Source organism: Rhinatrema bivittatum, unplaced genomic scaffold (genome assembly GCF_901001135.1).
Source record: "Rhinatrema bivittatum unplaced genomic scaffold, aRhiBiv1.1, whole genome shotgun sequence".
Taxonomy (NCBI): Eukaryota; Metazoa; Chordata; class Amphibia; order Gymnophiona; family Rhinatrematidae; genus Rhinatrema; species Rhinatrema bivittatum.
In genome coordinates this window covers 526,652-544,733 of record NW_021820433.1, presented here as the reverse complement: position 1 = coordinate 544,733, position 18,082 = coordinate 526,652, and the positions used below count along the sequence as shown (strand labels likewise).

The 18,082-nt window shown below is 44.5% G+C and overlaps 1 protein-coding gene across 1 annotated transcript in view; it reads right to left on the bottom strand.

Annotated features, from left to right (window-relative positions):
• LOC115081624 (polypeptide N-acetylgalactosaminyltransferase 14-like) overlaps positions 1-18,082 on the bottom strand; it is a gene marked incomplete at its 3' end in the record, with an annotated part of 542,489 nt that overhangs the window by 122,534 nt on the left and 401,873 nt on the right.

Sequence of the window (18,082 nt, the reverse complement as noted above, 5' to 3'; positions counted from 1 at the left end):
AGAAAATGGCCAACCAACCCATCCCTTCTGGCCAGTTATTCTTGTCCCCAGCCGCCAGCCCTAAGCATGAACACTTGTAAGAAGTCTCTGCTTATCCAAGAGAGTTTCTGTCACCTCCCTCCACAGTATGCTCCCGTCCTGTGTAGATGAGCATGCAAGAATATTTTTTAGTTCACATCCAGCACCCCTCCCTTCTCATTTCCAGTCACAAGGTGTCCCACAATAATCCAAACAGCCATTGACACCAGCACAGCTGCTACCCAAACATTAGGCCTCCCAGGTCCCTGCAGGCTTTCCAGACGGCTCCCCGTCGCCACCAACCTGCTACACTGATCTGATCAACATGAGCAGCGCTCAGCCTGCCAGACAGACCTGGTTACGTGAGGGGCTGCGTTCCTGCTAGGGCTTCTAGATTTTACCGTAATGGCAACCTGCCAGACCGATCTAGCTGCTATTTAATTCTACCATCTCAGCCTGCCAAACAGGTCTGACCACGTGAGCACTTGCATTTCCATTTGGACTTCCAGTTTTTGCTCTGTTTGCAGCTTGCCAGACAGACCCAGCTGCTAAGATCCCCAGCGCTTATCCCATGCTTCCTTGAAGTCCAAAACTGTTTTAGCCACCACCACCCATTCTGGGAGGGCAATCCACACATCCACCACCGAGCAGGAAAACAATAATTCCTGATGTTGCTCCTAAGTTATCCCCTTGGAGCCTCATATCATAGTCCCTTATTTTAGAACTTAATTTCCATAAAAAAGTGCTGCTTCTTGTGCACTATTAATATCTTTCAGATATCTGAATGTTTCTACCTTATCTCCCGTCTCTCCTCTAGGAGATATATATATATATATATATATATATATATATGTGTGTGTTTAGATCTCTAAGTCTCATTATATAGGGTTTCTGATGCAGGGCCCGCAGCATTTTGGCAGCCCTTCTCTGGACCACCCCCACTCTGTATACGCTTCCAGTGTTGGACACAAGACTCCAAGTAAGGTCTTACCAATGATCTGTACAATGACAGTCGCTTACTATCTTCTGCCAGTTAAACCTCTCCCCATGCAGCCTGGCATCTCTACTGCTCTAGCCACTACCTTGTTGTTCTGTATCGCTTCCTTGAAATCACTGGAAATAGTCACCCTGAGGCCCTTCCCCTGTTCTGTGGGCGCTGGTAATTTACTCTCCCATCTATACTGCTCGTTTGCATTTCTGCACTAAATGCATAACTGCATTTTTTAGTAGGGGGTGGGAAGAAAAAAAACCATTTCATTTTGTTTTGAGGGGTTGGTTTCCCATGAATTTTGTTTTGTCTAATGTTTTATCATTTACTTAGTTTAAAAAAACCCCAAAACAAACATTTAAAAAAAAAAAACCCAACCCAGAAATGAGGCCTCCCACGCTCTCCACCTATACCTCCCACCTGACGAAATGCAGAGGCCAGGATCCTCCCCGGCCGCCACTTACCTGGTGCAGAGAGGAGATACAACGCCGAGACCTAGGCCCAGGTCAACGTCTGGGCTTTGCATGGAGCCTAGGCCGAGGCCATGGTGACCTACCATGGCCTCGGCCTATGCGAGGCTGAGGTCATGGTAGGTCACCATGACCTCAGCCTATGCGAGGCTGAGGTCATGGTGACCTACCATGACCTCAGCCTATGCGAGGCTGAGGTCATGGTGACCTACCATGGCCTCAGCCTATGCGAGGCTGAGGTCATGGTAGGTCACCATGGCCTCGGCCTCGCATAGGCCGAGGCCATGGTGACCTACCATGACCTCAGCCTCGCATAGGCTGAGGCCATGGTAGGTCACCATGACCTCAGCCTCGCATAGGCTGAGGCCATGGTAGGTCACCATGACCTCAGCCTCGCATAGGCCTAGGCCATGGTGACCTACCATGGCCTCGGCCTATGCGAGGCTGAGGTCATGGTAGGTCACCATGACCTCAGCCTATGCGAGGCTGAGGTCATGGTGACCTACCATGACCTCAGCCTATGCGAGGCTGAGGTCATGGTGACCTACCATGGCCTCAGCCTATGCGAGGCTGAGGTCATGGTAGGTCACCATGGCCTCGGCCTATGCGAGGCCGAGGCCATGGTGACCTACCATGACCTCAGCCTCGCATAGGCTGAGGTCATGGTAGGTCACCATGGCCTAGGCCTATGCGAGGCCGAGGCCATGGTGACCTACCATGACCTCAGCCTATGCGAGGCCGAGTCCATGGTGACCTACCATGGCCTAGGCCTATGCGAGGCTGAGGCTTCGGCCTGGGCCTAGGCATCGGGACTGGAGACTGGGTCCTAATGCCAGGGCCTTGGCCCAGACTCGGGCCCAGCACCCAGGGCTCAGAGGTCTTTGAGCTACTTTCTTCTTCGACGAAATGACGCCGTCCGCTTGGGAGGGGCCACTGTGAATTAACTCCGGCACATTCTCCCCACTCAGAGAGCACCATTTTGATGAAGGGCAACTAATTTGTTAATGGACTCCAGCGTTTTCCAAGCAGACGGTGTCATTTCATCAAAGAAGAAAGAAGATTGCAACAAAGAGCTCCGAAGCCTGATCCTGGGCCTCAGCCTCAGCATCGAGACCCAGCTTCCGGGCAGGGGGACCCAGCGTCAGGCACAGACCTAGGACCAGGCGTTGGGGCCTGCTCTCCAGACTGGGCTGCAGCATCGGCTCTGAGCCCTGGGCTAAGCCGAGGTTGTGGTGCTGGGACACGGCTTCCAGGCTGAGCCCCGTCTTCAGGCCTGGGCCTAGGTCCAATTGATCAAACTTTTTTTTTTTTCAAAAATGAAACGTGAAAGTCAACAAAATTTCATCGGATTTTCAATCGTTTCACTTTGAGAATGAAGTGAAACGAAATAGGAAATTTCGTCTCATTTCCTATTTCTTTCTCCCGAATACCCATACCTGTTTTTTTAGTATTAAAACTAAGCTACCAAGAAGCTGACCACGCCTTGAGATCACTTCTTAGACCATCTATTCCCTCAAACAAAAAAGGTTTCTGCCTAACTCCTCTGCAACATCACTCACAAAACTATTGAACAGATCTGGCCCCAGGACTGATCCCTGAAGCACGCCACTCATCACCATTCTTTCTTCAAAGCGATCTCCATTTATCACCACACTCTGCCATCCAGTCCAGCACCTCATGTACCACCCCTAAATGTCTCAGCTTATTTATGAGCCTCCTATGCGGGACAGTATCAAAAGCTTTGCTGAAATCCAAGTATACCATATCCATCACCAGCCCCTGATCTAATTCTCCATTCACCCAATCAAGGAAATCAATCTTCCCATGGTAAACTTTTACTGCCTCAAGTACCACAACCTGCCAGTTTCAAGATTCTTCACTACCTTTTCCTTCAGAGGAATCTCCATTCGTTTTCCCACCAGCAAACTTAGACTAATCGGTCTGTAACTTCCAAACGTCTTCCGCTTACTGCCATCGTGAAAAAGGATAACATCTGCTCTTCTCAACCCCACAGAGCCATTCCTGTCTCCAAAGACCTATTGAACAGGTCCTTTAGCAGATTTGCCAGATCCCATCTCAGCTTCCTTAATATCCTACAGGAAATGTCTTCTCTGGCCCCATGGCTTTGTCCACTTTTAGATTTTTTAGTACCACACAAACACTCTCCTCCATAAATAGGACAGCCTCTACCCCACCACCATATACGATATATACCCTTTTCAACAACTGGCTGTTCTTCGCCAGTCTCTTCTTCAGTGAATGCCACACCGAAGCATTATTTAGCATTTCCGCTTTTATCTAACCCCCCCCCCCCACACACACACACACATACATTTCTCCTCATCTCTCCATAGTCATGCAATACCCATCTCCGCCCTCCCTCCTTCCACTGACATACCTGGAAAAAAAAAAAAAAGCTCTTACTCTTTTATTTAGCTTCTTTAGCTTTCTTTTCTTCAAAAGCAGCAGAGCAAAGTGATGAGACTTTTTTTTACAGGTATGCCAGCGAAAGAAGGAAGGGTGGAGGAAGGATTGTTAGAAAGGAAGACTAGATGAAAGGGCAATGAGGAAAAGGCAGAAAAATAAGTAATTAACAAAAATATAAGCAAAAAGCAGAATACGAGGAGTTAACAGCCACTGTGCAGAACATATACTTTATGAGGTGATAGAATTTTTATTTCAATTTCTCTTTGCAATCTTTCCCGAGACGAGCAGAGATGATGTGAATGTATGCTTGCGAATAGTGCACTGAAGACAATTTAGTGATGAAGCACTAAGATAAAAGTAGATACTCTTGCTCCTTATCAGCTGTACATAGCAATACCAAGTACTACACATCACTGTTTGGCAGGCTTTGTTCATAAACCTAAAATACATGTGCATTCAGTGGAAAATGAAATGCATTGAGGGACCTAGGAACTAAAGCTTAACATGCTCACTAAGGTCATTTAGATTGTGCTAAAAAAACAGGGTGCTCTGCACTAGTGAACTAGCATGAAAGCTAAATCAGTCATTTAAGCTGTTAGCAGGAATATGCAAACATTTGTGTACATGCAAATTAAGCCTTTTGAGGGTGCAAGTAAATAGTAAGGATGTGCATTTATTTGAAATGAATAGACAAAATGCAACAAATAAGTCCATTTTTGTTTCATTGGTAGACCCTGAAACAAATGGAGGGTGCCCACAAATTTAAATGAAAAATTTCATCTCATTTGCTTGTTTCACATTCAAGTCTGGTCTATTCAAGCTTATTACTGTACTGAGCAAACAACAGGTGGGGGCAGGGACAAACTGGTAACTAAAGCAACCAACTATTGCCTGTATGACATGGCAACTTCCTGGGAGCATTGACAGAACAAGCTGGCAAGGAGACTAGATGGAGGACAAATCACAGTGAAACATCTTTTTAGCTAGCCTACAGCTGCCAACTGAATTAAGTGACGTGAATGTCTTCCCAGTGAAAGGTCTGAACATCTGTAAGAAACTCTATTTGCTCTATTGCATTTTGCAGAGACAAGATGAGCATTCAGAAGCTCTTTTAGGCCTGGATTCATCATTCATCGCAGAATGATGAATCCAGTGAAAACGGGGGGCGAAGGGGGGGCAGGCCTGCGAAAGCCCGCAGCCTTTGCACCACCGCAGTATCTTCGCTGCTGGCTTTCGCACCGAATAGTGCCACCGTGAAAGGAGGTGCTATTTGGCGCGCTACTGCCGACGATAACATTGGTAACGTTATCGCCGGCAGCAAAGACACCGCCGACTCCTCCCTCCTCCGCCCCGACTCCTCTCCTCCCCCTACTTTGCATGATATCGCATGCAAAAAGGGCCTTTTCGCATGCGATATGGCCTTATCGTGTGCGTTAGGGCCCTAACATATGAGATAACGTTCTAGTGAATGACCCCCTTAGATTGGAAGAAAAGCTTTAGAAAAGAAAGCACTGGTAAAGAGCTTTTTCTGATCTTTTTTACTGCAGTCAGTGTTCTCTCACTCACTGTGACAGAAAGAGAAAGAGGCAGTGGCAATGCTGTCTGTTTTCATTGAGGGCAAGGTAGAAGTGTAGTGAAGACTCAGGCAGAGCCCGTTCACATTGATTTTTGTTTGGCTGCAGACAGACTAAAGAGAAGCACAGCCTTGCTAGCCTTCATAGTTCTAACAGTTTTTTTGCAGGTGCTAAAGGAGTCAGTCAGCAGTGCATACACATGCACAGGTTAATTTTAAAATGAGTATGCGTGCACCCATATACGTGTGTATCAGCGCATGAGTAGGGATACACTGGAATTTTAAATCACGTGCGCAGTTGCACATGCATGTTTTAAAATACACCTACTGCGTGTAAGTATATTCCTAATTTTAAGAGGTTACTCGAGCAAGCCTAGCATGCTTATCTTCCTCAGGACTTTGCCAGCGCGCATATGTGAGCAGATTTTAAAACATGTTCATGCAAGGACATTCCTAGTATTCCAATTAGTCCACCAGTTTACTCAGTTAATATCAAGCTCTTCCAGCCCCCTCTAGTTCTTCATCTTGCATGCCCCTCAGTTGATCCAGACCCCTCACCCTGCCATGTAAGCCCTAAAATGCGAGATCTACAGACTTGCTCCTCATCAGCAGCAGCAGTAGATGTTACGCATTTAACAAGCTGACGCATGCTGTGGCCGCCCATTTTAAAATACGGAGTTAGGTGCATATGTGTTGACCCCCAACCCATAATGCCCATACCCTGCTCCTTTCCTGCTCGTTTACTTTTGGGTATATACGTACGTAAATCATGGCTTTTAAAATCCTCATTGCTTGAGCACAGCTCCCATATGCAGGCGTATGTGGGCGTTTTTGCATGACAATGCTTTTAAATCCCACACTGTGTATGTGTCTGTGTGTGACAGAGACGTTGTTGCACACACTGTGAAGGACAGTTCTAAAAAGACAGAGACTGAGTTTGTGCCACCACTAGCAAGCTACTGCTGCTAACTCTGCTTGGCAAGTTGGCCCTGTGCTTGCTAAGCTCAGACCTGAACTCACTCTGTGAACTAGACTGTGTGCGACAGACACACTCATTCAGTAGCAGAGCGGTACTGTGAGAGCTGGTACAGTATCAACACATTCTTTTGTGATATCAAAACCCCCAGTGGGCACTTCAGATTCCATCACGCTATTTTTATTTATAATATTTTTAATTACATCCAAGCTAACAAACTTGTAGACATCAAAACATGAGGAGACATCATTAGTGAGCAATTCAAGTAAATCTCTCATAACCTGTCAGTCCACTATTAAACTAAAGAGGTTTCCAAATCAGAAAATATGAAAAGGCAATAATATCAAAAAGAAATATAGCCTAACAAGAGAAGAGAACACTCTTGAATATAATTACGCCGGCATCTATTGAGAGGCAACTTCTAAGATGGCAGCAGAGAGAGAGCAGTATCATGGGGGCACTTATCTTGAAGAAAAAGAGCCAAGTGAGAGGGTTAAAAAAAAACAAACCATATTTTACACTCTTAAATTTAACCACACATTTAAAGGAGAGAGACAACCCAAACTAGTAGCACCAAGTCTCATCAGTCAAAATCTTTCTTTTAACCTGAGTTGTCTTTGAAACATCCGGAAACATGTAAACAAAGGGAATATCTCTGTTATGAAAAAATAATTTCAAAATAAATTCACAGTCGGGCTCAATGGCAAAATTTACAATTACAGCAGCAGCTTCAATTCTATCTTCAGAAGACTGTTCCAGAAAAGAAATCAAATGAGATAATTCAAGAGGAGCTGAGAGGGCCTCCTTCCCTTGTGAGAGTTTATGAGGTATAGGCAAATAATACGCCTTCGACACTGGAGGAAGCTAATTTTCAGAAACTTAAGATTTCCAGAAAATACTTATGCAGCATCTCCATGGAGAAAACCATTTTTTTCTTTGGAAAGTTAATCAGCCGAATATTATGTCGGCAAACCAAATTTTCCAGATTTCCAACCTTGCTTTATTTATTTTATTTATTTAGACATTTTATATACCGTCATTCCATATGAAGATCACAACGGTTTACAAGGTGACATTCATAATTATAACTCAACCAACAAACAAACATAAATTGGTTACAGAGGAGGTATTCACAGTCTGGCATTGTAATCTATAGAAATTTACTAGTACATATTAAAGATGATCTAGTACATGAGTCAAAGAGTAAGGATAATTACGAACAAAATGGTGTTTTTCACGTTTAGTCAGTGTGTTGTTTTGAGCGTTTTACATTCTGTCATTTGATTGATTTAATCTTCATGATTCCATTAGTATTTTGTCCTTCTTACTTTTTGTGATTCTGTATATTCTGGTGTAGTTAAATTATATGTTTTACAAGTATAAGTAACCTCTCAATATAGTTCCCACCGATTCCTGTAAAGCTGTCTCTTTAGCTTCAAGATGTTGCACTTTCTGAGATATTCCAGTTATTTGATCTTGTGAAGCTTTAACAACTGTGGGTAACTCTTAATATTGAGAAACAAATTGTGCTACTTGAGAAGAGAGCTTCATAATGGACTCCCATATCACAAAAGTGTAATATTAGGGGGTTTCATAGTAAATTAAGAAAGTACCTCAACTTTAGAAACACTTTTCACTGCAGACAAAGAAGAAGAAATGCCACCAGATGAACTAGCTGCCTCCACACCGCCAGAGAAGTCCAAAATCTTCCCAATATTCGACTCCACAGTTCAGTCTTCTCTGAGTGCTAAATATGTCAGCATAATAATGTCATCTGACCGCAACAGAACGAAATCATTATCATCGATGTTGATTGCAGAGATCCCAGGTTTGGGAGGCGCACAGCTCTGCTATGGAGTGAGAGATGTTTTAGGGTCAGGGAATACCACCGTTGAACCATCGCCTGGTAAGCGGTCCAGTGATTGCTCAACAGAGCCATACTGAGGTATTACGCTCCGCGGCCGCAGACGGCTGCAACCGCTGCTGCTCACCTCTTTTTTTACTGCCTTGGTTCCGCTGGGCGAACTCGCAGCCTCTGCCAGCTACCACCAGCCTTCTGGCCTCTGTTCCTGGGCCAACTTGAGCAGCATGGATGCTGCCAGCCACCATCTTAACCTCGGGGTTCCCTAGGCGCACGCGCACGCTCCCAGACCTGCTTTAACCACGTCATGGCGGGAACCTCGTGGGTGTCCCCATCAGATGACGTCACTCAACTTCGATAATTAAGCTCGCCAGCCAGGACAGCCAGCGATTTGGCAACGAGTTCATTTGCTATATCTACCTACTCTCACTTCAGCATTGTTCCGGCTCCTGCTTCCATGGTGTGAGACAATCGAGTACCTGCTCCTCGGGGGCCCTGCCTTGTCTCTTGGCTATCCGGTCCTCGGAGGGCCTTTCACCCGGACTCCTGCCTGCCTCGCTTCCCGAGGCTTTCTACGGAACTACTACTTGTCTCCAGTCGCTGTGAGTACCATGCTATGGACCCCTGTTGTGATATGTACGTGGGAACCCTCTTTCCAGTGTACCCCATTCTGCGAACCATTGCCGTGACATCATTAGAGAAACCATCTCCAGGTCTACCCTGCTCTGCGGACCTGCTCCATGATATCAATAGAGGATCCCTCACCGGTGTACTCCGCTCTGCGGACCACTACCGTGACCTCCCACCAAGGAACCCTCTTTTGTACTATCTCTACGGACCAGTGTACTTCTGTGACTATAACTGTTGCACCCATTGGTCGCAGACGGCTGCAACCAATACCGACTTCCCCGGTGTCCCCAGGACAGCGTGGGTGCTGCCAACCGTCATCTTACTTCCGGCATCACCTAGGCGCGCGCAGGGCCTCCTTATATATACGTCATGGCAGGAACCTCAGGGGCATCCCCTCCTGTTGACGTCAACACCACTAGTGTACTTATACTGACTGGCCCATTGCTAAGAAGAGTTAGCAAGGAGTTCTCTCGCTTGTTAAATCCACTCTAACTTGGATCTTCTGTTCCAGACTCTCCTCCTGGCATTCGGACGCTCTGAGTACCCGCTCCTCGGGGCTCTTCCGCGTCTTGGCTATCCTATCATTAAAATCATCCACTGTACCTGAAGACTGGAGGATAGCTAATGTAACCCCCATACTTAAAAAGGGCTCCAGGGGAGATCTGGGAAATTACAGACCGGTTAGCCTGACTTCATTGCCAGGAAAAATAGTGGAAAGTGTTCTAAACATCAAAATCACAGAACATATAGAAAGACATGGTTTAATGGAACAAAGTCAGCATGGTTTACCCAAGGCAAGTCTTGCCTCACAAATCTGCTTCACTTTTTTGAAGGAGTTAATAAACATGTGGATAAAGGTGAACCGGTAGATGTAGTATACTTGGATTTTCAGAAGGCATTTGACAAAGTTCCTCATGAGAGGCTTCTAGGAAAAGTAAAAAGTCATGGGATAGGTGGCGATGTCTTTTCGTGGATTACAAACTGGCTAAAAGACATGAAACAAAGTAGGATTAAATGGACAATTTTCTCAGTGGAAGGGAATGGACAGTGGAATGCCTCAGTGATCTGTATTGGGACCCTTACTTTTCAATATATTTATAAATGATCTGGAAAGAAATACGACGAGTGAGGTAATCAAATTTGCAGATGATACAAAATTGTTCAGAGTAGTTAAATCACAAGCAGATTGTGATAAATTGCAGGAAGACCTTGTGAGGCTGGAAAATTGGGCATCTAAATGGCAGATGAAATTTAATGTAGATAAGTGCAAGGTGATGCATATAGGGAAAAATAATCCATGCTATAGTTACACAATGTTAAGTTCCATATTAGGTGCTACTACCCAAGAAAGAGATCTAGGCATCATAGTGGATAACACATTGAAATCATCGGTTCACTGTGCTGTGGCAGTCAAAAAAGCAAACAGAATGTTGGGAATTATTAGAAAGGGAATGGTGAATAAAATGGAGACTGTCATAATGCCTCTGTATCGCTCCATGGTGAGACCGCACCTTGCATATTGTGTACAATTCTGGTCGCCGCATCTCAAAAAAGATATAATTGCGATGGAGAAGGTACAGAGAAGGGCAAACAAAATGATAAAGGGAATGGAACAGCTCCCCTATGAGGAAAGACTAAAGAGGTTAGGACTTTTCAGCTTGGAGAAGAGACAGCTGAGGGGGGATATGATAGAGGTGTTTAAAATCATGAGAGGTCTAGAACGGTTAGATGTGAATCGTTTTTTTACTCTTTCAGATAATAGAAAGACTAGGGGGCACTCCATGAAGTTAGCATGTGGCACATTTAAAACTAATCGGAGAAAGTTCTTTTTCACTCAACGCACAATTAAACTCTGGAATTTGTTGCCAGGGGATGTGGTTCGTGCAGTTAGTATAGCTGTGTTTAAAAAAGGATTGGATACGTTCTTGGACGAGAAGTCCATTACCTGCTATTAAGTTCATTTAGAGAATAGCCACTGCCATTAGCAATGGTAACATGGAATAGACTTAGTTTTTGGGTACTTGCCAGGTTCTTATGGCCTGGATTGGCCACTGTTGGAAACAGGATGCTGGGCTTGATGGACCCTTGGTCTGACCCAGTATGGCATGTTCTTATGCTCCTCAGAGGGCCCTCCTGCCTGGGACTTCCTGACCTGCTCCTCAGTTATCTCTGCTGGGACATCCTTGTGTGAGTACATTCTTCAACTCCTATCAACTTTGCTGAAGATTCCACGGCGTACCCCGTTCCTCGGGCCACCACTGTTCTTCAGTCTGTCTACGCTACTCATTCTGTGCCTCAGGATATTGCTCCATCGATACAAGGTCTACGGCCTGGTTCCTGTATCACTGACCTCTGCCGCCTTGGCATCTATAGTACAGCTTCCTCGGCATACCCCGCGCTTCGGGCCACTACTGGATCTGCACTCAGAGGTGTTTACATCAGCCTGCAGGAATCCCTGGGTGTACCCCGCACTGCGGGCCACTATCGGACCTTTATATCTACATCATCATCCTGACTACTGTATTTGCTCAAAGACTGTGTTTATTACATTTCCCGCTCCTCGGGTTATGTACTATCTTTTCTCCTTAATAAAGTCTCACTCACAGCTGTGTCTTACGTTACTGAGATCATTCTCACCGACGGTGAGGCCCACGGGGCTCTCTTCACAAATTCATCAAAACCTTAACAATAACTATCTCCCGGCAGCCCCGCTCCTCGGGTAGTGCCCTCGCTATTGCCTGACTCCAGTCATCCGAGCTGAGTCTGACGTCAGCATCTGCACTGTCGCTCCATGGCCCGCCTCCTGGGGTCACCAGCTCTTTCTCCTTCTCTACCTCTGCTGTATATTATCCTGCAGCCGAGACTCCGCCTCCCGACGGGGAGGCTCAGCGGGGCTCCTCCCCTGGACGGTACCACCTCTCACCTCGGCCAAAGGGTCCACATACTTACAAACCCGGTTTCCAGCTCCAGAAAAGATGTCTATTCATTGAGCCTTTCAGCATTGAGGTTGCCGACATATCCGGGAACACTTGAGCCTTGCCCTTTCTCTTGCCCATAGAAATGGCAAAGGAAAGCAGGTAAAAGGCAAAATTTTAAATAAGGCAAGAGGGAGTCTATGGAGCACACTCCTCTAATGTGCAACCATCTTGGAAAATAAGAATAAAGCTGTGCTGAAATGGATTCCATCATGACATTTTGAGGAACGGGCAGCGGCGGGAATAGTAGGGGCAGAGGACTGGGTGTTTCTGCAGAGCCAGTCCAGCCTGTCAGAAATACAAGCAGTACTAGTAGCAACAAGAAACATGGCAGTCCTGCCTTAACCTTAAGAAAGATTATTGTAGCTGCTGAAAGCCAGGAGTGGAAACTAGCTCAAGCCATAAGAAACCACCACCTCCTGTTGTTCTCCTCCTCATTTTGAAGCAGGGGCAAAAAACTGGAGAGCCATCAGAGGCTGGTGTTAGGACAGGGGCAGCAGAAGTACAATACCCAAAGCCAGCAGCACACTCCTTGATGGAAAACGAGGATGCGCCAAAAATGGAATCTGAAGTGATATCTGAACAGAGAGACAATCACGAGAGAGAGAGAAACTGCATAAAGCCATCAAGCATTAAAGCAAAATGCCCCCTCTGCTGGAAGACAATTTCAGCAGAATCCAACAGAAACCACAAAATGCCACCAAACACCCTAAGAGAAAGTTCCTTCTGCTGGGAGACTCTCATCATCAGAGGCACTAACGTGGGGACTCAAGTTTGAGGGACACATACTGACAGTGAACTAAGGAAAGGATAGTGAACTATTTACAATCCGGTGGGGTTGCTGGACTCAAGGCAGCAAGATCCTGCCAGTCAAATCTAATTGAGTTTTTGATTGGGTGACAAGAGAACTGGATCAAGGAAGAGCACTCGATGTGATTTACTTGGATTTCAGCAACGCTTTTGATACGGTCCTGCCTAGGAGGCTCATGAATAAAATGAGAAGCTTGGGGGTGGACGCCAAGGTGGTGGAGTAAAGTACTGATTAGCTGACAGGAAATAATGTGTAATGATAAATATAACCTGTTCTGATGAGAGAACAATGTTAAGTGGAATGCCTCAAGGATCAGTTTTGGGGCTGGTTCTGCTCAATATCTTTGTGAGCAACATTACAGAGGGGTTAGAAGGAAAAGCTTGCCTTTTTTGCAAATGATACTAAGATCTGCAATAGAGTGGACATGCTTGAATGAGTAGAGAGAATGAAAAGTGATTTAAGAAAACTTGCAGAGTGGTGGAAGATTTGGCAGGTTTGATTCAATGCCAAGAAGTGCAGATTCCTGCATTTGGGGTGCAGAAATCCAAAAGAGCTGTACATGATAGGAAGCGAAAGACTATTGTGCACAGGCTAGGAGCGAGACCTTGGGATAATTGTGTCTGGTAATCTGAAGGCAGCAAAGCAATGTGACAAGGTGATAGCTAAAGCCAGAAAGGTGCTGGTTTACATAGGCATAAATTGCAGGAAAATGGAAGTGATAATGCCCTTGTACAGATTCTTGGTGAGGAGTAGTGTGTTCAGTTCTGGAGATCGTATCTCAAAAAGAATAGCGACAGGATGGAAACAGTCCAGAGGAAGGCAATCAAAATGGTGTGGGGCCTGTTTCAGAAGACCTATAAGGAGATATGATACAGAACTTCAGATACTTGTCAGGTATTAACGATGCACAAACTTTCTGCTAGAAAGGAAACATTAGAAGTAGGGGTTATGATATGAAACTCCAGGGGGATGATTCAGAACCAAGACCAGGAAATATTTCTTCACAGAGAGGGTGGTGGATGCCTGGAGCGCCCTCCCAGAAGAAGTGGTGAAGATGAGAACAGTTAGTGAATTCAAAGGGCATGGGACAAACACCGGAGATCCTTACAGGCTTAAAGGAATAGCATAACATTTCTGCAGGAAGGTAAAGCTGCACTGAGCAGCAGTTATTACCCATAACAGAGTACCTGGGGGTAACCTGCATGGAACGGTAGTTACCACCCTTAACAGAACACATGGGGGTAACCTGCATGGAACGGTAGTTACTACCCTTAACAGAAACATGGGGGTAACCTGCACAGAGAAGCAGTTACTACCCTTAACAAAATGCATGGAGGTATCTGCATGGAGCAGCATAAGCAAATTGCTGGGCAGATTAGATGGACTATTTGGTCTTTAATTGCCATCATTACTATGTTACAAAAGAGCAAAATGCCTTCCAGGATCCTCAGATGGTAGAAATAGAAACCAAATTGTCAATACATTAAGGAAGAAAGTAAGGAATTAAAACTGAAGCTATCATCCATCTGGAGACTAATGACCTTGCTAGAAACAATATCCAAGAAGTAAAGAGAGATTTCCAGAATCTCGGGAAGCAGTTTAAGCACATGGCTCTGTTCATGGAAAGAGAAGGAATAGGTTAAGTCATATAGAAAAATTAAATATGTGGCTCAAAACTTGGTATAAAGAAGAATTTGGATACCCTGGCGGATGGGGCTGTGTATGGCATAATACAAATCTTTGCAGCAAACATGGCTTGCATCTGTCTGTAGCAGGAAAAAGGATCATCAGAACATATGGCATCAGGCGTTTAAACGGAAGAACAGGGGTGCATAAGGAGGTCAATGGACTTGAAATGTCACCCCACATGCACAGAAATACAGGAAGTGGGTGGAGAAACAAACAAAAGTAGTCCACTTATAGGCAAAAGAACAGAAAGGTGTCTGGGAAGAGTAGCAAGCTGAGGGAAAAAAGCTGGAAAGCTAAATGTACACATGCTTACAGTCTGAGCAACAAATTTCCAGATTTGCAGGGCTTGATGGTGGAAGTGGACTTGGATATTGTTGCTATTACAAAGATGTGTTTTAGTGAGTGTCATGGATGGGATATGGATATAGAGGGCAAGAAAGGGGGGAAGAGTAGCTCTTTATGTTAAAAACAATATATTAGAGGCTGAAATGCAGGTAGGCTGTCCTAAAGAAAAGAAGATGGTGCTTCCATTTACACTAGTGTGGTCTACAGGCCTCTGAATCAGACTAAAGAACTGGAAATAGATTTGGCTGAAGACAACCAAACGGTGCGAAAGAAGGGAGAAATTGGAGATTTTAATTTGCTGATTGTGGATTGGAGTATACCTGTTACAGAACCTGCAAGAAGTAGAGAGATGGTGGATGCCCTTACGGGGCCTTGCTTAGACAAATAGTGATGGAACCCACAAAGGAAGGAACACTACTGGACCTGTTGCTCACAAATGGAAACTAACTCTAATGCCTGAGTAGGTGCCCATTTGAGCGAATTAGAGGGTATAGTTTGAAATAGCAGCTAAGATGGAGAGAAGTCACACGAAGATCAAAGTCATGGATTTCAGAAATACAGAATTTGAAGAAATGGGGAAATACCTTGAGGAGGTGCTAGAAGACTGGGAGGAGATGAAAGAAGTGGAAAAACAGGGGGCTAAATTAAAAGGATCTATAATAAAGACAATAAATCATTATGTAAGAAAAGTAAACGTAAACCAATATGGTTTTCTAAAGAGATGGGTGAAAATACAAAGGCAGAAAAATCAGTGTTCAAAAAGTACAAAGGAACGCATAATGGGCACACAGGGAAGAATATCTGATAAGGCTGAAAGAGACAAGAAAAAAACATTAGGATGGTAAAAGCTTGAGTGAAAGAAAGGATCACCAAAGAGATGGTGAAACATTTTTCAGATATATCAAATAAAGAGGGAGGCCAGAGGTGGTACTATAAGACTGATAGGAGACAAGGGTCATTATGTGGAGAAAGTTTGATCTAATGTATGCCAAGCGTGCCTTTGTGCAGTGGTATGTGTGTGAGGGTATGGAGGAAGATGAGTTCTCTGAAGCCAATTGTTGTGGTTCATTGAAATAAGAATGCTTAAAACCATCACTGTAGATAAAAGTGTTTTATTTAAAGGCTATAAAATAATATAAATCTTAGACATTAAATAATAAGGTACCTTACGGAGAGGCAGGGTGCCATGCAAGGCACTAGTATAAACTCCCTTGCAAATGATTCTACTAATAACAAAGCATTATATAGAATTTACTATTGGATATTTCCAACCTCTAAACTAGGTTACATAATCGTCACAATTTCTATGATTGACTTTCTATTATAAACAAATAATCTGGCTATATGGTAAATTGTTCTCATTCTCCAAGTTCATTAATCCTCATCTCATATGTAAATGTTTTCTTGGAATTTGCCAGCATTAGCAACTTTGTGTTGGTTCTAAGAATATTTTCTATAATCTTAGATGGAATGTAAACTGATCTCTGTTTTTAGATGGAATGTCAACTAACCTCATATCAGTTCAAAATATTCTACAACCTTGTGTCTCAGTATCTTTATCTAGTTTATAGTGCCTGTCTGTCTAGGTAAACAACTATAAGGTTGTAACACAAATGCAATATTACAATGTTATACTTGTTAAAAGCTGCCTATGATCAAAAAATAAAAAACTTAGGAGAACAGGAATAATGACTTCTTATATGACGTCAAAAAGTGCTTCACTGAGACTAAGGGTCTATGAACACACACATGGCTGCCTTGGACATGGCTGCCTTGGAAAAAGATTATGAAGTAGGTGTGGATTCTGTTGAAGGAGAAGGTGAAGAGGAAGGAGAAAAATACTAAAGTATAATGTCAAAATGGAACAGAAACATTAAACAAACACTTAAAGTCAGTATTCACTGGAGAAGTACTTGGGAAAGAACTATTGCTGGTTGGTAAGAGCATGGATAGGAGTGGGATAGATACCACTCCTGTTTATGGAAGAGATCGTCTTGAGTGGAACTAGTGAAACTAAAAGTGGACAAAGCCAAGGGACCAGATGAGATACATCCCAGGATACTGAAGAAGCTCAGGAAGGTGCTGGCAGGTCCGCTAAAAAACCTGTTCAATAGATCATTAGTAATAGGAGTAGTGTCGTAGAATTGGAGAGGTCAATTGTAGTCCTGTTTCACAAAAATGGCAGCTTGAGGGCACCTAGAAACTACATGCCTTACCTTAGTGATGGGAAAACTAATGGAAACACTTTTGAAGGAAAGGATAGTGAATTATTTGCAATGAAATTGGTTTCTCGATCCGAGATAACCTGGTTTTACCAGAGGAGGATCATGTCAGACAAATCTGTTTGATGTTTTTTATTGGGTGACTAGAAAATTGGATCAAGATTGACTAGAGGATTAGATCAAGGATTCTAGCAAAGCTTTTGAAACAGTCCCATATAGGTGTCATGGATTCGACTGCTATGCAGCCTCTCCTTGCCCTGGATTCCTAGTGGGCACATGATGGAGATAAAGAAAAGAGTAACCCGAGTTGACTAGAGTAACCTGCACAGAGCAGAAATAATCCAAAAAAGAAATAAAGGAAAAAAAACTTGCAGGGCAGACTGGATGGACTGCCTGATTCTTTTTCTGCTGGCATTGACTATATTACAATGACACTCTGTCTACTTGCCAAGCCTCATATGTACCATCTTGGGGGTCTTGCTGACATACTGCCTAGCTGCCATGCCCATGATGTACCACCTTCAGGGTTTCGATGTCTCTGTATTGTTTGCTGCTTGGATCCCAACCCAGTTCTCCTACCCTACTTCTTTCTTTATTATACTGGGGTATTTTGTTCCCAAAATAAAAATGTGAAAAAAGAAAAAATACAAGATTCTCTTCCCACCCTACCTTTTTTCTGGTTCCCCGCCTTACTGTTCTTTTTCTACTCTTCTGTTACGATCCCCCCTGTTGCTGCGCTACAGGAGGTATCTTACCTTTCCCCCGGAGGCCGCTACGAAGCCAGGGCCTCGCCTGTGCACCAATCCAGGACTTGCTCCAGGGCCTGGGGGGCCTAACTGTTCCTGAGGCCTGCCTGTGGCTTGCATGGCTGTGTTTGGACTTCCTGTTTGGCGACGCCCTTCTCCCTAGGGGCCGGCCCACAGCTCGCTACCCGTTATGGGGCCGGCAAGGGGCGGTCCTGGCAAACTCCTCCCAGAGAGTTGCCTACCTCCTGCAGTATAAGAGGACTCTCATTTCACTTGCAACTTGCCTTCGGATTAGCTTACACATTGCTGTGTCCTGTCTGCTGATCCAGGTCCTCCGTGGTCGTCTGTGCT